This window comes from Bubalus bubalis, chromosome 9, assembly GCF_019923935.1.
Source record: "Bubalus bubalis isolate 160015118507 breed Murrah chromosome 9, NDDB_SH_1, whole genome shotgun sequence".
In the NCBI taxonomy this organism is placed as follows: Eukaryota; Metazoa; Chordata; class Mammalia; order Artiodactyla; family Bovidae; genus Bubalus; species Bubalus bubalis.
The window spans coordinates 55,774,758-55,795,034 of record NC_059165.1 but is presented as its reverse complement, the minus strand read 5'-3'; the positions used below and the strand labels follow the sequence as shown (position 1 = coordinate 55,795,034).

At 39.5% G+C, this 20,277-nt stretch overlaps 1 protein-coding gene and 1 long non-coding RNA gene across 3 annotated transcripts in view; one reads left to right on the top strand and one right to left on the bottom strand.

The window, feature by feature from the left end:
* KCTD16 (potassium channel tetramerization domain containing 16) overlaps positions 1-20,277 on the top strand; it is a 312,930-nt gene that overhangs the window by 22,648 nt on the left and 270,005 nt on the right. The window lies entirely within an intron of this gene.
* LOC123335057 lies at positions 6,190-7,575 on the bottom strand. Its single transcript, XR_006553332.2, has 3 exons — positions 7,441-7,575; positions 6,623-6,716; positions 6,190-6,326 (listed from the first exon to the last, which is right to left on the bottom strand). It is a non-coding gene; the product is annotated as an uncharacterized LOC123335057 (long non-coding RNA).

Here is a 20,277-nt window from a genome sequence, read left to right as displayed (position 1 = left end):
ATGATTGGCTATTGAATTTAAGTTGCTAAGAAGTGCAGCAAGGACATGAGAGAGATGAAGGGCAATAAAAAGATGTAGGATCAATGCACCGATGGTCCTTGTAGAGTCAAAGGTTGTTAGAATCTTGTATTGGAGAAAACGAGCTGGAAAGCTAGGAGAAGATGGTAAGATGTTTGAAACTGAACAATTAATAATGACATAATTCAGGGTTTGGCCCTGGAAGAGACTGGCTGAGGGAGGGTGGAAAATGTGACTATTGGAAGAGAGGATTTGAGAGAATTCAAAGATCATCTGTATTGGTACTGAAAGCAAGTTATTTCAACTTCGTAGCAACTCTGTGTCCTTCATTTTAGAAAGAAAAATTGAGGCCAAGAATTAGTAAATAAGTCAAAGATTCCAAACCTAGAAGGCATCAGTACTGCAATTTTAATCTGGCTTGCAAGACTCATCTCTCTTACCCACATGATGTACATAATGGCTTATGTGTGATATGTTGCCCTACCTCTATCCCATGGTTAATTAAAAGGGGCTGAGGCATGTCAGATGCTTTGTGTCATTTGCCTATCAAATCATTCATTCACCAGCATAGATTTATTAAGCACCAACTTACTCCTTGGAAGGAAAGTTATGACCAACCTCGATAGCATATTCAAAAGCAGAGATATTACTTTGCCAACAAAGGTCCATCTAGTCAAGGCTATGGTTTTTCCAGTGGTCATGTATGGATGTGAGAATTGGACTGTGAAGAAAGCTGAGCACTGAAGAATTGATGCTTTTGAACTGTGGTGTTGGAGAAGACTCTTGAGAGTCCTTTGGACTGCAAGGAGATCCAACCAGTCCATTCTAAAGGAGATCAGTCCTGTGTGTTCATTGGAAGGAATGATGCTGAGGCTGAAACTCCAATACTTTGGCCACCTCATGTGAAGAGTTGACTCATTGGAAAAGACTCTGATGCTGGGAGGAATTGAAGGCAGGAGGAGAAGGGGACGACAGAGGATGAGATGGCTGGATGGCATCACTGACTCAATGGACATGAGTTTGAGTGAACTCCAAGCGTTGGTGATGGACAGGGAGGCTTGCTGTGCTGCGATTCATGGGGTCACAAAGAGTCGTACATGACTGAGTGACTGAACTGAACTGAACTGAAACACCAGTATACTGCACTCTTCCATGTTTTGGGGCTGCAGGGGTGAAAGGTGTTGCAAGGAATTGCAGGATACAGTTTCAGCTGCATTATCATCTTTGTCAGTATTATAGAGTTTGAATAACTGTTTGAATATGTTCTTGCATCTTGCCCTTATTATCTTATGAAGATGAGTAGAAAATAGCAAATGGGTGTGCTAATATAGGTGATAAGCCTATACCTCATAATCTTAATATAGTTGAGAAAAAGATGGACATCTTTAGGCATGCTGACTGAGGCAAATCTTTGCCCTCAAATGGATATCACTGGACTTAAGCCAGTTGAGTGAATTTTCAGTTAATAAGGAAAAAATATCAAAGTTAAAAAAAAGGTATTAAATGTAGGAACTGTATTTCAAAGTTACTATCTTAAATTAGGAATTAGGAATGTGATTTTTTTTTTCTTATTTTGGAATGACTGTCATGTATAAATCTATGGCTTGATTTATGCCACCAGATCTTTATACATGACTTAAGTGGTGTGTTGTGTATAAATGTATGGACTGCTTTTATAATACAGAGGTGATACAGGTATTTGGAAAACTAGAAGAGGAGAGCTTAATTCTGTATGGAATATTGAGTGATCAGGGATGTCTTCCCCAGGGTGGAAGTTCTTAAGCAAAGACATAAAGAATGAGGAATTTATGAAGCAGACAATACAAGGAATAGCATTATAGGAAAAGCAGGTGCTGAGGCATGGAAATGAGATGGATCATGGCTTGTTCCCCTAACCTCATGGTTAGAATATAAGGGCAGAGGGCAGACAAAGACTCTGTATGGAGAGCTAAGTAGAAGTCAGATGTGAATGGCCTTATATGACATGCTAAGCTGCTGGATTTCATCCTATGTGGTGAGAAGACTTGTAAACATCTTACAATAAATAATCACCATTTATTCTTACCAGTGTCTTCCTTCTGCTTTCGTTGCTAGTTTGGTGTTACCTAAATTCACTATTGTTTAATGCTTATGTGACACTTCATGATATCTGACTGTATTATGAATATTTGGGGTATATTTTAGTGGCCCATTCTCATATATTTCTTCTTTTTAGCTATACTCTTATTTATTAAGTCTTCGTTAGTTTATTTGTTAAATATTTATTGAATGCCTATTATCTACCAGATATGTTCTAAGTTTAGAGATTCAGAGTGAACACAATTTCTGCTCTCATGAAGCTTATATTTAAGTGGAGGGCATAGACTGATAAGCAAATTTGTATATAAATCACTTTCCGTGAATGCTGCCTATAAGGTGAGCATTAGGCTGAACTTTGAGTTTGACAAAGTCCCTCCCATCCTCTGCTATACCTTTGCTCTTTACTGCTGTCAAGAATGTTCCAGAAATGAAAGTACCACAAAAAGAAAAGACAAAGGTTTTCAACCATGTCATTAAATCCTCATTAAGAAGAGTAAACTATTCTCAGATCTTGAATGTTCTTGATACCTGGTGGTCTGCCAAAGGATGGATTATTATTCCGTCCTTTGGCAAATTATTTTTTTGTGTATATTTGGCAAATATATTATAGTGTATGGTCCATGAGATCACAGTTTCTCTTAAATTCCTTTTTGGATTTCAGATAATCTCCTAATAATATTCAAATAACAAAGCTTCTGCTAATGACAACAATAGTAATAGCTATATGTTTTGAGCACTTACATTCACTGTCTGAACACTCAAAGTGATGGGCAAAGTCACGCTGAGATGGGATCAAAGTGACTAAGCAAGTTGCCCAAGTCTCCTAGTAAGAAGGAGAGCTGGAGTTCAGACCTGAGCCATGGGTTTCTAGAACCTGGACTCTCATCCTTCATATAACACGTGACCATGCTGTCAGAAGACCAAGCTACCAGTCTTTCTCTTTCTGGCAAATTAGCACCTTTTGATCGAATTTAAAGTATTGGGTTGACCAAAATGTTCATTCGGTTTTAAGTAAAAATAAAATATATTTTTCATTTTCAGCAAGAACTTTGTTGAACAGTGTATTCACAAACCAAACGAACTTTTTGGCCAACCCAAGAGATTCTGCCATTAGATCTATGGTGGATTCTATCCCTAAGGTTGATTCTTCAGTCTTCAGAGCAATATACATCAATAGAAACATTATAGGAGCCATATATGTAATTTAAAATTTTCTAGTAGTCACATGACAAAAAGCAAAAAGAAAGAGTAAAATGAATTTGAATAAAATGTTTTAATGTAACCCAATATATCAAACATATCTTTTCAATATATTTCTGAATATTTTTTAGGACTTCAGTTTTTAAAATTTTTAAATCACTAAAATTAAATAAAATGTAAAAATTTAGTTCTTCAACTTTCTAACACCATACACAAAGATAAACTCAAAATGGGTTAAAGATCTAAATGTAAGACCAGAAACTATAAAACTCCTAGAGGAAAACATAGGCAAAACACTCTCTGACATAAATCACAGCAGGATCCTCTATGACCCACCTCCCAGAATATTGGAAATAAAAGCAAAAATAAACAGATGGTACCTAATTAAACTTAAAACCTTTTGCACAATGAAGGAAACTATCAGCAAGGTGAAAAGATAGCCTTCAGAATGGGAGAAAATAATAGCAAACAGAGCAACTGACAAAGAATTAATTTCCAAAATATACAAGCAGCTCATATAGCTCAATACCATAAAAATAAATGACCTAATCAAAAAATAAGCCAAAGAACTAAACAAACATTTCTCCAAAGAAGACATACAGATGGATAACAAACACATGAAAAGATGCTCAACATCATTCATTATCAGATAAATGCAAATAATAACCACAATGAGGTACCTACCATCTCACGCCAGTCAGAATGGCTGCTATCAGAAAGTCTACAAACAATAAGTGCTGAAGAGTGTGTGGAGAAAAGGGAACCCTTTTACACTGTTGGTGGGAATGCAAACTAGCACAGACGCTATGGAGAATAGTGTGGAGATTCCTTAAAAAATTGGAAATAGAACTGCCATCAGTTCAGTTCAGTTCAGTCGCTCAGTCGTGTCCAATTCTTTGTGACCCCATGAACCTCAGCATGCCAGGCCTCCCTGTCCATCACCATCTCCTGGAGTTCACTCAAACTCATGTCCATTGAGTTAGTGATGCCATCCAGCCATCTCATCATCTGTCGTCCCCTTTTCCTCCTGCCCCCAATGCCTCCCAGCATCAGAGTCTTTTCCAATGAGTCAACTCTTCGCATGACGTGGCCAAAGTGCTGGAGTTTCAGCTTTAGCATCATTCCTTCCAAAGACACCTACCTACTTGGCAATCCCACTGCTGGGCATTTACACCAAGGAAACCAGAATTGAAAGAGACAGATGTACCCCAATGTTCATTACAGCACTGTTTACAATAGTTAGGACATGGAAGCAACCTAGATGTCCATTGGCGGATGAATGGATAAGAAAGTTGTGGTACATATACACAATAAAATATTACTCAGCTATTAAAAAGAACACATTTGAGTCAGTTCTAACGAGATGGATGAAATTGGAGCCTGTTATACAGAGTGAAGTAAGCCAGAAAGAAAACACCAATACAGTATATTAATGCATATATATGGAATTTAGAAAGATGGTAACAACAACCTATATGTGAGACAGCAAAAGAGACACAGATATAAAGAACAGATTTTGGACTCTGTGGGAGAAGGTGAGGATGGAATGATTTGAGAGAATAGTATTGAAACATGTATATTCAGTTCAGTTCAGTTGTTCAGTTGTGTCCAACTCTTTGTGACCCCATGAATCGCAGCACGCCAGGCCTCCCTGTCTATCACCAACTCCTGGAGTTTACCCAAACTCATGTTCATTGAGTCGGTGATGCCATCCAGCCATCTCATCCTCTGTCGTCCCCTTCTCCTCCTGCCCCCAATCCCTCCCAGCATCAGAATCTTTTCCAATGAGTCAACTCTTCGCATGAGGTGGCTAAAGTATTGGAGTTTCAGCTTCAGCATCATTCCTTCCAATGAACACCCAGGACTGATCTCCTTTAGAATGGAGTGGTTGGATCTCCTTGCAGTCCATGGGACTCTCAAGAGTCTTCTCCAACACCACAGTTCAAAAGCATCTGGTCCCATCACTTCATGGGTAATAGATGGGGAAACAGTGGAAACAGTGTCAGACTTTATTTTTTTGGGGGCTCCAAAATCACTGCAGATGGTGACTGCAGCCATGAAATTAAAGGACACTTACTTGGAAGGAAAGTTATGACCAACCTAGATAGCATATTCAAAAGCAGAGACATCACTTTGCCAACAAAGGTCCGTCTAGTCAAGGCTATGGTTTTTCCAGGGGTCATGTATGGATGAGAGTTGGACTGTGAAGAAGGCTGAGCACCAAAGAATTGATGCTTTTGAACATGTATATTACCATATGTGAAATAGATGACCAGTCCTAGTTTGATGCATGAAACAGCACTCAAAGCCGGTGCACTGGGACAACTCAGAGGGATGGGATGAGGAGGGAGGTGGGTGGGAGGTTCAGGACAGGGGGACACATGTACACCCATGGCTGATTCATGTCAGTGTATGGCAAAAACCACCGCAATATTATATTAAATAATAAAGTAATTAGCCTCCAATTAAAATAAATTAATTAATTTTAAAAATTGAGTTCTTCAGTTTCACTTGCCATATTCACATGCTCAATAGTTGCAAATGACAAGTGGCTACTATCTTGGAAAGTGAAGCTTTAGCAGCCTCTGTTTAAAGGAACCCTGTGAACCCTGAGATTTTGTATCTTTTCATCCCCGACCGGAAGCATGGAACCTTTGTTTCTGGCAGAACATTGTTTTTTAATCATTGTAGAGTAGTGTCTTCCTGATTTGGATACATGCTTTGCAGGTACCCACTTGAATGGGTCTCCAGTTTCATAACGAAAGCCATATCAACCATTAAATAAAAGATAGTGATGTCAATTGTGAAAGTTAACTTTGCTGGTGTTGTTCTTGTAGGCACAAGTGGAGATGAAGATTGTGATCTTTGTCACTTTTCTTCAGTCCCAGGAGAAATACTGACTCTTTTTTTAAATTTATTATCTTAAGATATTGAAGTCTACATTGTGAGGGCTTGATTCCATCGAGGTCAACTCTGTTTTCCAGCCGAGTTTTATAGGAGTCTTATCTATGAGAGCTTTCTCCCTAAGCCTGGAAAAGAGAGAAAGATGAAAGCAAAGAGATGTGTGAAGCTTGCATGTCAGTCCTCCTCACAATTCTTTATTCTTTTCCCCATCCACCTCTTTTAATTTTTATTGTAAAAATCCAAGAGTTTAGTGATAATGGCTTTAGGTTCTATCTTAGTCCCATCCCCAAAGGACTGCTGCATTATTTGCACTTTAAATGGAATCCATTGTTCTAGTTGGGTTTTTTTGTTTGTTTGTTTTACACGTTTTTGATCTTCCATAAACAGGACAGATAATGAACATAAAAGAAACCCAGCTTACCTAGGAAGATAAGGCAAAATTGCCCAGGTGTTTGAATTGTGCTGACTGGTTTTATCTGGTTGTGATAAATCATTTCCTGTCCAGGCAGTCAATCCTAGGGAAGGGGAGGGAGACAAGGGAGTATTAAAACAACCCTAATGAGTACTCATCATTTAATCTCTGCAGTATTTGCTTTGCATCCAGGAAGCTATAGTATTTGTTAGACAAAAGTCTTCAAGGATTAAAACAGAAGTGTAATATTTTCTGCTTAGGCAAAAACAAATTTAAATAAATGAGCAGGAGGAGATGATCTGTTGTAAAGAATATAATCTTCAATTAGTGTAGGTTGCTTTTGTACAGAAGCATTTGCATTCCTGGTTACCTGATGCAAAACAGGTGTCGTATTATAACCACATCTCAGTAATGGGGAGGAAATGAATCATTTTTGCTTTTGATGTTTCTCTTGGATGTTCCAAATTCAAAAGTCAAGATGAATTGTTCAAACCTCTCTTTTTGGTAGAGACTGTGGCCATCTATCTCTTAAGCTGTTGCTCCTGAACCTCACTCCATTAGAAACAGTTCAGGATTTCACTCTGGAGAAGTGTGATATATAAAAGCCTCACACATTTTTTCCCCACTCAATCTGTCTTGCTTGAATAATTACTATTTACATGAATACCTTCTCCATCCCAGGGATCACAAACTATTTAGGTAACATGAGAGATGCTTAACCAATGAGGTAGTTTGTAAGAAGTTTCACTCAAATCACAAAGACAAATGGCTGTTTCATGGAATCAGAAGGACGAGACTGAGTCTTATACCCTATTTGTGCTACTTACCAGCTTTGTGAGCCAAGGTGTACAGCTGAGTCAGGCTTTCCTGTGAAAAATGGGAACAAACTTACCTACCTTAGTAGGTTGTTGTATGGCTCAAATAAGATGATGACTACAGGGGAACATTTAGTAAACTATAAAGTATTGTAAAAAGAAGTTGATACATATATAAACTGTATACCTCAGAATCCCTCTCTTTTCCAAAGATAAAAGTTATTGTGATTAAAAAAAAATGAGTTACTGAGATGGGCAAGAAACCAATCTCTCCCTAAAGGGACCTCAGTCTTTTCCTCTCTCTCCAAATGAAAATAGAAGTACATCACTGTCTCTTCTGATGAAAGAATAAAGCTGTCCAATAAGCAATAAATAAATGATTGCCAGGAAATATACACAATAGCCTCACTAAAGTCCAGCTCAATTTCTATCCCATGAAAGTACACAAGCACACCCAGATGATGGAAAAAATGTTCTCAGTGTATGCTAGGAGGGATCATTTTGTGTGGATGATAATCTTGTTTTTATGCATAAAGCTTAGTCTACTGATTGAGTGATTTTAATAACAATCCATTCAATGTAACAATCCATTATTCCTCTGGGTTGATAAAAGTCTTAGCTTCCTATTTCTTTGAAGGTTCTAGTGCCTCTCTCAAGTGAAGGGAGGAAAAATAATTTTCCTTTTATCTTTTGAGGTTCTTGGCTCAGAACCCTCTGTAATAAAAGATAGATTAACTTGAGGAAAAGAAACAAAACTATCATAATATGTACATGGGAGATACCCAGGAAAACTGAGTAACTCCTGAAATGGCCCAACCCATCATCTATAATACCATCTTCAGCTAAAGATAAAAGAAGATGAGGGTAGGGAGTGTGGGAAACCAATTAAAGGCAAAACCTGAATATTCTTTGGGAGCACCGATGCTGAAGCTGAAGTCCCAATACATTGGCCACCTGATGCAAAGAGCCAACTTGATGAAAAAGACCCTGATGCTGGGAAGGATTGAGGGCAGGAGGAGAAGGGGGTGACTGAGGATGTGATGGTTGGATGGCATCACTGACTCAGTAGAGATGAATTTGAGCAGACTCCAGGAAATAGTGAAGGACAGGGAAGCCTGGCATGCTGCAGTCCATGGGGTTGCAAAGAGTTGGACACAACTGAGCAACTGAATAGCAACAACAATCAGGCAAAGCATAACATACAGTGGTAAGATTTTATGCAGATTTAAGTCCTTGCTTTCTCCATCGATAAGAATTTCAAGAGATTTGATAATCCTCTTCCTGATAAAGAGAGAGAAACACCCTTATAAATAGAGATTTCCTTTATAAATGTAAATGTATCTTTGAAAATGTTAACATCTAAGTTTTTAGAGCTTTTTCTATACCTGTTGTTTTTTGAAGATAATCAGCCTAAAATAATCATTTCACCAAACAGATATATTTGGGAGGAGGGCAAATTCTGCTTCCCTTCCTAAGGGTGTGGCTTCTCTGTCATAGCTAATAGAGGATAAAGTCCTTGATCTTCAGTAAATTTGCTGAGTTGAGTTCTTTGTTTCCATGGTTATATTTACAGCAGGAGCTGTGGAGTCAGTCAACTGGGTCAAACCCTCACTCTGTCACTTATTTCTTATTTGACATTGTGCACACAGTTCCTTAAACCCTTGATATCTCAGTTTCCTCATCTATAAAATGGAAATGATGATAGTATGTACTTTATGGAGTTGCTAAGAACGTTAAATGAAATTACAAATATAAAGTGCTTAGCAAAATACCTGGCTATGGTAAGCCCTCAGTAAATATTAGCTTTTATTATTGTTATTGTTGTTACAGAAGTGAGAGATTATTATTACTTAGTTTTTACATTGAGAATTATAGCATAATAATCTCTCTTTCTTATCAAATTACAGACAGGTATTTTGAGATTCTCTTTTGAAATTATGCCTAAGGAAAAGGCTTTCATGCTCTTCAAAAACACTTAAATGTCGATTCTTATTTTAAAGGGCACAAAACCCACCATAAGAGTTTAAATAACTTATTATTTTGAACATCCTTATTCTTTCTTTGTATCCCCAGTTTTATCACAGACCCGATACTTACCATAGTAATTTTTATATCAAAAGGTCATTGTCAGGGACTTCTCGGGGGGCCCAATGTATAAGGCTCTGCTTTTCCAATGCAGGGAGCCTGGGTTTGACCCTTGATTGGGGATTTAAGGTCCCACATACTACAGCTAAGCCCATGCACTGCGACTACAGAACCCACTTGCTCTAGAGCCTACATAGCACAACTAGAGAGCCTGTGTGCCACAGGGAAGACCCAGTGCAGCTGAAATTAAAAAAAAAAAAAAAGTCATTTTCAATGTATAGATTCTAGAAAAAGGAAAATGGCATAGATCTTGGCAATGACTCTGTTACAGGATTGACAGCATTAGACAATAACACTTTTACCTAGGTCCTCCTGCATGCCAAGCACTGTTAGATGCTGAAGATACATAAAACCCTGGAACATGAAATGCTGATACTCTAGTGAAGACACAAATACAGATACAACTAATTACCAGATGATGAATAAATACTGTATCTAAGGCACACAAAAAAATGCAGAGGGAGAAATCAATTCTGCCTTTTGGATGAAATCAGGGATAGCTCCAAAGAAGAGGGAACATTTGAGTTGGGTCTTTTGAAATGAACAGTATTTGGGTTGGTGGATGGGGCTTCTGGAATGGGGAAGAAAGCTATTCAGGCAGAAGGAACAGCATGTGCAAAGTCATGAAACTTTGAAGGGAATTATATGAAATTGGAAGGTAGTCTGGTATGTCTAGAATAAAGCACAGTAAAGATCATGTAATTAATTATACTTAGCTAAAAATCATGGACATAGCTCTCTCATAGTGGTGTAGAGGTAATATAAAATATGAACAACTCATATTTCATGAAACAGAGCTGAAGAGTATGAAAGACACCATCTTAGAGAAGCTTGTTTGTAAGATAGTACTATAGTAGGGAAATTTAGAAAATCCATTAGGATGAATAGTTTGAAAAGCACATGACTTTTTTGGTATGTGTGTGAGGAAGAAAGGGAAGTTAAATACAGATGCTGTTAGCTGCTAGAAGGCATCACGGGATAAGCAATGGTTTGGGAGGAAGGAGATTTGTTCTGCTACTAACTGGGTGTTGACCTGGGAAAGTTGCTTAACCCTGTGGGCCTCAGTTTCCTCATTTGTAAGGTAAGGACTTTAGGTGATCTTAAAAGTCTCAAAATTTAAGGATTTATCAAATTGACAATGGCTATCTCACTACTTAACTATGTTTTAATGGCTTGCCTGTTCCCCACTGAAAAATGCCCCATGATTAGTAGATCAGGTGGCTAGATATCAATAACTAGCCCTAGATAGATGGAAATACTGTTGAATCTCTGCTTTGATTTTCCACTTTCAGTGTTCCTTCTCATCAATCCAAGGTCCTTGGGTGTTTTGGGCCCCTGCCCCAGATATTTCTTCTGCTATGGAAGTCTGCCTGCTTGACTTTGTCAGTCACATGCCTCTAATGGGTCTTAATTGGGGTGGACATAAAACACTAAAATAAGGTCTAACCAAGTTGGTGTGGCTCTGGTTTCTCATCCCATTCAAGAAGGTCATTATGTAGATCCTACTCCACGAGGCTGCTTTCCTTGCTATCATCATTGTGATGTGGCTTATTGACAGAGTACAAAATTTCAGTTGAGCAGATGGTGCCAGGATTTAGACGTATGCTTATCGGATAAAGATGGTCCAAACAGTGAACTTATCTGTTGGTTATTTTTATTTAGAGCAGGTTAAACATAAATGACTTCATAGAATTTTTCTTTTGTGACTTTTGTTTTACTAGCGATTACAAATGTTTTCTCTTATTCTTTATCCTTTTCTAGACAAAGTCTTTGATGTTGATTGATACATATTTTCCCTCAATGTTGACCCAGGTTGTCTCCCCTAATCCTGTTCTATTTGTTTCCTAGTTTTTCTGGAACAGGAAAAAACAACAACAAACAAGCCATGCTGTTAATTAGTCTGGAAGAGAAAGCTCTGTGGTTGTCAAGAGTTCTTAATCATGAGCCCTCATCCCCCTCCACCCCCAGGGACAGTTGTAAGTAGCAGACAAGAACTTAGCATATAGGGTCTGGAAGAGCCCATGCTTGCTTTAGAGGTGAAAAACAAGACAGAGCATCAGAGAACTGAGTGATTTATCTGAGGTCACATTGAAGTGTTTGAAAGCATCAGGCCATAAATGTGTCTTCAAATTCTTGTTTGGTGTTCTTTTCAGACACCAAAGTGCCTCTTGGAACCAGTCTGGTTGCTTAGCATCAGATACTGTTACTAGCAACTGGCATTTTTCCCACATGGGGAAATTGATACCATCACTATGGAGAACACATTCTCTGCCAACTTTCTGAAAAACCACAAGTTCTGCACATGTTTTTTGGTTCTGATTCTGAAGGTGGAGACTGTGCAACCAGATGGCTATGGACTGAAAAAAGATGTTGCAAGGAAGGAAGCAGGAGCAATAATATTGGTTAAGAGTATAGGGTAATGAGAGAAGTAGGTAGTAAGATGCTACAGCTGAGAAGGACTCAGGAAGGCAAATATTTCACATGGATTTCCATGGTCTTCTTGAAAATTTTCAGGGGGTGACTTCCCAATGTCCCCTGGGAGTCTGTTTCAGTAATCCTCCACCCCAGAGTCAATGAACTTCTCTTCCTTTCATTTAGGAGCTTTGGTTCCCTTTAGTTTGGTAACTTTAAGTCAGAGGTTGTCACTTCTGTCCTTTTCTTTGGAGGAAGTTAGACTTGCCTAAGGAATGTGACATAGTCAGAATGGAAACTTGTGCAGGTGAACAGCTTTATTTGGAAAGTGGAACAATAAGCAGACTTCGTTTCATGCTTCTTCACAATCATCTAGTCCTGTTGACTGATCTCAGTGATAGGCTTTGCTCCTTTCTCAGGAGAGTAGTGTTTTAATCTCCCAACAGCCTTGCTGTCTGCTGAGAAGAATTGTGTTATAAGGTGCTAAGATCTGGAAAAAGATGATATAATTTGCATTCACCCAAAACAATTAATTTGTCCCTTTTACCCATTCTTCCTCACCATTTTTTTATTTTGTCCCCATTCATCTATTCCATAAGTGTTTATTGAGTGCCTTTTGGTGGGGGGCCTAGGTACTAGGCATATAACTAGGGCAGGGCAAATGCTTGCCTGCAAGGAGATTATGGTCCAGAGGTGGATTCAGATAAGCAGGTAGACTTCCCTGGTGGCACAGAGGGTAAAGTGTCTGCCTGCAATGCGGGAGACCCAGGTTCAATCCCTGGGTCAGGAAGATCCCCTGGAGAAGGAAATGGCAACCCACTCCAGTATTCTTGCCTGGAGAACCCCATGGACAGAGGAGCCTGGTGGGCTACAGTCCATGGGGTGGCAAAGAGTCGGACACAACTGAGCAACTTCACTTTCTTTCACTTTCCTTATGATAAGAGCAAGCATGTGGGGCTGAGGAGGAGTACACAGGGCAGAGAGAACCCATGGGGGATACTCGATAAGTGCTTGTTGAATGAAACAAGAGTCTTAAATTGTGGCTTACTGATTGTGTAATTTTTGGCTGAGCCTCGGTTGCCTTATCTGCAAACTGGGGATGATAATACTTTCTAGAAGGCCTCTAAGAGTTTTTATGAGAATCAATTAAAAGAATGCACTTAAAAGCACTTAGAAACCATGATGCTGTATAAGGGAACTGTTAAAAGCAATGACAGTGCTCTTTCTGATCTTGTGTTTGGTCATAGTATCCGAATGTGGAAGTTATTAAGAATTTGGGGTGAATTTCCTAAGAAAGATTTCTGCCAAAGGAATGTGTCTCTGGAAGCCCCTGAGAGATTTTAAAGTGTCTTCTTTACAAGACAAAAATGCATGACAGACCCCAGAGACAGTAATGAAAAATCTAATTTAGTTTGCATTTAGAGTAAAGATAATTCTGAAAGACATTTATTTCTTCTTAGAAGAGGTTTTAAGGATATGTTTACTTTGGAAGGAAAGTTATGACCAACCTAGATAGCATATTCAAAAGCAGAGACATTACTTGGCCAACAAAGGTCCATCTAGGCAAGGCTATGGTTTTTCCAGTGGTCATGTATGGATGTGAGAGTTGGACTGTGAAGAAGGCTGAGCACCGAAGAATTGATGCTTTTGAACTGTGGTGTTGGAGAAGACTCTTGAGAGTCCCATGGACTGCAAGGAGATCCAACCAGTCCATTCTGAAGGAGATCAGCCCTGGGATTTCTTTGGAAGGAATGATGCTAAAGCTGAAATTCCAGTACTTTGGGCACCTCATGCAAAGAGTTGACTTATTGGAAAAGACTCTGATGCTGGGAGGGATTGAGGGCAGGAGGAGAAGGGGACGACAGAGGATGAGATGGCTGGATGGCATCACTGACTCGATGGATGTGAGTCTGAGTGAACTCCGGGAGTTGGTGATGGACAGGGAGGCCTGGCGTGCTGCGATTCATGGGGTCGCAAAGAGTCAGACACAACTGAGCGACTGAACTGAACTGAACTGAAGAACTTTAAGTTGGGGTCCTCGACCCCTGGGTCATGGACTGCTGCCAGTCCCTGGCCTCTTAGGAAGCAGACCTCACAGCAGGGGGTAAGTAGCCATGAGCTAGTGAAGCCTCATCTGCCACTCCCCAAAGCTTCCACTACCACATGAACCATCCTGCCCCATCCATGGAAAAATTGTCTTCCATAAAACCAGTCTTGGATGCCAAAAACGTTGGTGACCACTGCTTTATGTATAGTAACCTTCACAACAACCCTGTGAAGTTGGTACTATTTATACCCCACTATTACATGTGAGAAAATTGAGTTTCAGAGACATTAGGTAATGTGACATAGCTAATCAGTGGTCAAATGAAGGTTTAAACTAAGATATAGCTGATCTTAAAGTCCATGTTATTAACCATCATATTATGCCATCTTCTGACTCTGTGCATCAGAATTATTCAAATGAATAATTCATATTTACCAAGGAACTAGTCAGCAGTTTTGAAACTTCCCAAGTATCTCTTGAGATTAAAATCTCTTTCCTTCATCACAATGTATGATTTAAAATTTTTTTTTAAAACATCACAGTATATGATTTTTTCTTTTTTTATAATAGTTACTTTTTAAATTTTTGAGATAATTTAAGTCTGAAAGAAAAGTTGAGAAATAATACAATACCCTGTCTCCCTTCATTCAGCCTCTCCTTACATTAGCATTTTATACAACTTTAAAACATTTACCCAAACTAAGACATTAACAGTATAATATTATTAGCAAAACTACAGACCTTATTTGGATTTAACCATTCTTTCCCCAAAATATCCTTTTTCTTTCAGAGGATCCTATCCAGAGTCCTATGCTGCATTTAGTAGTCATGTCTCTATGGTATCTTCCAATCTGTAATAGTACCTTGCTACTGCTGCTGCTAAGTCGCTTCAGTCGTGTCCAACTGTGTGCGACCCCATAGATGGCAGCCAACCAGGCTCCCTTGTCCCTGGGATTCTCCAGGCAAGAACACTGGAGTGGGTTGCCATTCCTTCTCCAATGCATGAAACTAAAAAATGAAAGTAAAGTCACTCAATCATGTCTGACTCTTAGCGACTCCATGGACTGCAGCCCACCAGGCTCCTCCATCCATGGGAGTTTCCAGGCAAGAGTACTGGAGTGGGGTGCCACTGCCTTCTCCAGTGATAGTAACTTAGTCTTTCCTTAACTTTTAGGACCTTGACACTTTTGAGAGTATTGGTCAGTTACTTTGATTCATGCCTCTCAATGTCTGATGATAATTTGACTGAGATTACACATTATTGAGAAGGATTCCAGAGAGTTTAAGTGTCCTTCTCAGAGCCATTCATATCCAGGGATAGTGCTGCTGCTTAGTCACTTCAGCCATGTCTGACTCTGTGCAACCCTATGGACTGCAGCCTGCCAGGCTCCTCTGTCCACAGCATGCTCTAGGCAAGAGTACTAGAATCGGTTGTCATGCCCTCCTCCAGGGGATCTTCCCAACCCAGGGGTTGAACCTGGGTGTTCTGCATTACAGGCAGATTTACTGAAGAGCCACCAGGGAAGCCCGTATCAAAAGGTACTTGATGAAAATACATGGGTTAAAAATGTCCCTCAGTGCTATCAGATTGTTTAGGTTATTGAGGAGATAAAGGAAGAAATATATCTTTGAGGATCAAGATTGTAGAGAGAAATATCAATAACCTCAGATATGCAGGTGACACCACCCTTATGACAGAAAGTGAAGAGGAACTAAAGAGCCTCTTGATGAAAGTGAAAGAGGAGAGTGAAAAAGCTGGCTTAAAACTCAGCATTCAAAAGAACTAAGATCATGGCCTCTGGTCTCATCAGTCATGGCAAATAGATGGGGAAACAATGGAAACAGTGACAGACTTTATTTTCTTGGACTCCAGAATCACTGAAGATGGTGACTACAGCCATGAAATTAAAAGGTGCTTGCTCCTTGGAAGAAAAACTATAACCAACCTAGACAGCATATTAAAAAGCAAAGACATTATTTTGTCAACAATCTAGTCAAAGCTATGGTTTTTCCAGTAGTCATGTATGGCTGTGAGAGTTGAACCATAAAGAAAGCTGAGTGCTGAAGAATGGATATTTTTGAACTGTGGTGTTAGAGAAGATTCTTGAGAGTCCCTTGGACTGCAAGGAAATCAAACCAGTCAATCCTAAAGGAAATCAGTCCTGAATATTCATTGGACAGACTGATGATGAAGCTGAAGCTCCAACTTTGGCCACCTGATGCAAAGAACTGACTCATTGAAAAGATCCTGATGCTGAGAATGATTGAAGGCAGGAGGAGAAGGATATGACAGAGGCTGAGATAGTTGGATGGCATCACCAACCCAATGGACGTGAGTTTGAGTAAACTCTGGGAGTTGGTGAAGGACCGGGAGGCCTGGTGTGCTGCAGTCCATGGGTCATAAAGAGTCAGAGACGACTGAGGGACTGAACTGAATTGACTGATATCTCTGAGGAGAACCGCTGGATTGGTGTGCACAGAGGCTGGCAGTGGGAGGTGATGAGCTCTCATCCTTGTATCCTACTCTTCACACTTTGAAATTACTACAGTGTAGAATGGGACAGATTCTCCTCTCAAGTTATGTATGGTGCCTACATCCTCTTTTTAACTCTGAAATTCACTGTGAATGGTCTTAAATTTTTGTCTGAACCTAATTTCCTGCTTTGATAGCCCGGGGGTAGTCAGAGTAGAAAGAAGGGAACTAAATGAGTAAAAAACATTCCAAATAATGCAATTCCTCTCTGACCTTACTCATGCTCTCTAAATGCTCTTCAGGAGCATTAAAGGGTGAGGTTGAAAACTCAGTGTATGATTTTCATTATGGTTGATTTGGTGACTTTTTATTGAAGGACTCATGTCTGAGAATAACAGGCTATTACAGCAAAATCACTCTTCTTACAAGGGACTTTGAGTTATTTTATATAATGTAGATTGGAAATTGCAATTAGATCAATTAAATACGTAGTATATTTTTATACTAATCCCTTCCTTAATCAATAACTTTGGTAGGTATTTTAATTTTTTTCGAGGAGGCAGATCAGGCTCATGTGTGAATAAAAATGAAAGGATTGTGAGTATAAAGAGTTTATTGCTAGTGCTCCCCTGCTGAATACAGTGATTTTCTGGTTACCTGATCTGAAATGAATCATAAGTCAGTGGCATAAGAGAGTACAATACAATAATTCAGGGCACCATGTTTTGCCTACGAAGCATAAATATTTGAACATTTGCATTACCGTCTCTGAATGAGTGGATTAAGTAGCTATGAAATATTAACTCATGTTCTTTTGGGTATGATTGAAATATTACATTCAATCTTTACCCCCTCCAGGGGGGAAAAACACACAATCCCTGTGTTCTATGAAATGTGAAAGGAATTTCATTTCAGTGTCTTGCTTCATTTAACTGTATCATGTCGATGATGCAACCTGGTAACCAAGTTGCAGTTGAGAATTTAAGGTTCCCATTCTGTTCTTTAGAGGAATAGTACATGAGTACACCATGCTTTAGGGCCTTCTCAGATGGCGCTAGTGGTAAAGGATCTACCTGCCAAAGCAGGAGACCTGAGAGACGCAGGTTTGATCCCTGGGTCAGGAAGATTCCCTGGAAGAGGGCACGGCAACCCACTCCAGTATTCTTGCCTATAGAATCCCATGGACAGAGGAGTCTGGCAGGCTACAGTCCATAGGGTTGCAGAGAGTCAGTCATGACTGAAGTGATTTAGCACATATGCACAGCATACTTTACCCACTTTTTCTAAAACTTGTTTGTAAGTTGAAATTTACAAATTCAGAAGCAGAGCTGGCAATCAAAAGAACTTGTGGGTTTTTTTTTTTTTTTTGGAAAGGAAGGTGGCTTTTGAAATATGTTAGACTTCTTATGAATATTAATAGATATTAAAGCAAGATCCCTTACTTCAACTTCCAAAACCAGGAAATCCTTATTTATCTAAAGACCATGTACTGGTATTCTAGTTTATAGATAGGAGTTTATGATACTATAAAAAATATACAGTTCCTCGGTTCAGTTCAGTTCAGTTGCTCAGTCGTGTCCTACTCTTTGCGACCCCATGAACTGCAGCATGCCAGGCCTCCCTGTCCATCACCAACTGCCAGAGTCTACCCAAACCCATGTCCATTGAGTCGGTGATGCCATCCAACCATCTCATCCTCTGTTGTCCCCTTTTCCTCCTGCCCTAAATCTTTCCCAGCATCAGGGCCTTTTCAAATGAGTCAGCTCTTCTCATCAGGTGGCCAAAGTATTGGCATTTCAGCTTCAACATCAGTCTTTCCAATGAACACCCAGGACTGAGCTCCTTTAGGATGGACTGGTTGGATCTCCTTGAAGTCCAAGGGACTCTCAAGAGTCTTCTCTAACACTACAGTTCAAAAGATCCATTCTTTGGCGCTCAGCCTTCTTCACAGTCCAACTCTCACATCCATACATGACCACTGGAAAAACCATAGCCTTGACTAGATGGACCTTTGTTGGCCAAGTAATGTCTCTGCTTTTGAATATGCTATCTAGGTTTGTCAAAACTTTCCTTCCAAGGATTAAGCATCTTTTAATTTTATGGCTGCAATCACCATCTGCAGTGATTTTGGAGCCCAGAAAAATAAAGTCTGACACTGTTTCCCCATTTATTTCCCATGAAGTGATGGGACCGGATGCCATGATATTAGTTTTCTGAATGTTGAGCTTGAGGCCAACTTTTTCACTCTCCTCTTTCACTTTCATCAAGAGGCTCTTTAGTTCTTTTTCACTTTCTGCCATAAGTGTGGTGTCATCTGCATATCTGAGGTGATTGATATTTCTCCCAGCAATCTTGATTCCAGCTTGTGCTTCCTCCAGCCCAGCGTTTCTCATGATGTACCCTGCATATAAGTTAAAACAGGGTAACAATATACAGCCTTGATGTACTACTCCCTTTCCTATTTGGAACCAGTCTGTTGTTTCATGTCCAGTTCTAACTGTTGCTTCCTGACCTGCATACAGGTTTCTCAAGAGGCAGATCAGGTGGTCTGGTATTCCCATCTCTTTCAGAATTTTCCATAGTTTATTGTGATCCACACAGTCAAAGGCTATGGAATAGTCAATAAAGCAGAAATAGATGTTTTTCTGGAACTCTTGCTTTTTTGATGATCCAGTGAATGTTGGTAATTTGATCTCTGGTTCCTCTGCCTTTTCTAAAACCAGCTTGAACATCTGGAAGTTCATGGTTCACTTATTGCTAAAGCCTGGCTTGGAGAATTTTGAGCATTGCTTTATTAGCGTGTGAGATGAGTGCTATTGTGCGAAAGCTTGAGCATTCTTTGGCATTGCCTTTCTTTGGGATTGGAATGAAAACTGACCTTTTCCAGTCCTGTGGCCACTGCTGAGTTTTCCAAATTTGCTGGCATATTGAGCGCAGCACTTTCACAGCATCGTCTTTTTAAGATTTGAGATAGCTCAACTGGAATTCCATCACCTCCACTGGCTTTGTTTTTAGTGATACTTCCTAAGGCAGACTTGACTTCACATTCCAGGATGTCTGGCTCTAGGTGAGTGTGACTGATCACACCATCATGATTATCTTGGTCATGAAGATCTTTTTTGTACAGTTCTTCTGTGTATTCTTGCCACCTCTTCTTAATATCTTCTGCTTCTGTTAGGTCCATACCATTTCTGTCCTTTATTGAGCCCATCTTTGCATGAAATGTTCCCTTGGTATGTGTAATTTTCTTGAATAGATCTCTAGTCTTTCCCATTCTATTGTTTTCCTCTATTTCTTTGCATTGATTGCCGAGGAAGGCTTTCTTATCTCTCCTTGCTGTTCTTTGGAACTCTGCATTCAAATGGGTATATCTTTCCTTTTCTTCTTTGCTTTTCACTTCTGTTCTTTTCTCAGCTATTTGTAAGGCCTCCTCGGACAGCCATTTTACTTTTTTGGATTTCTTTTTCTTGGGGATGGTCTTGATTCCTGTCTCCTGTATAGTGTCACTGACCTCCATCCATAGTTCATCAGGCACTCTGTATATCAGATCTAGTCCCTTAAATCTATTTCTCACTTCCACTGTATATTCATAAGGGATTTGATTTAGGTCATACCTGAATGGTCTAGTGTTTTCCCCCACTTCCTTCAATTTAAGTCTGAATTTGGCAATAAGGAATTCATGATCTGAGCCACAGGTAGTTCCCAGTCTTGTTTTTGCTCACTGTATAAAGCTTCTCTATCTTTGGCTGCAAAGAATATAATCAATCTGATT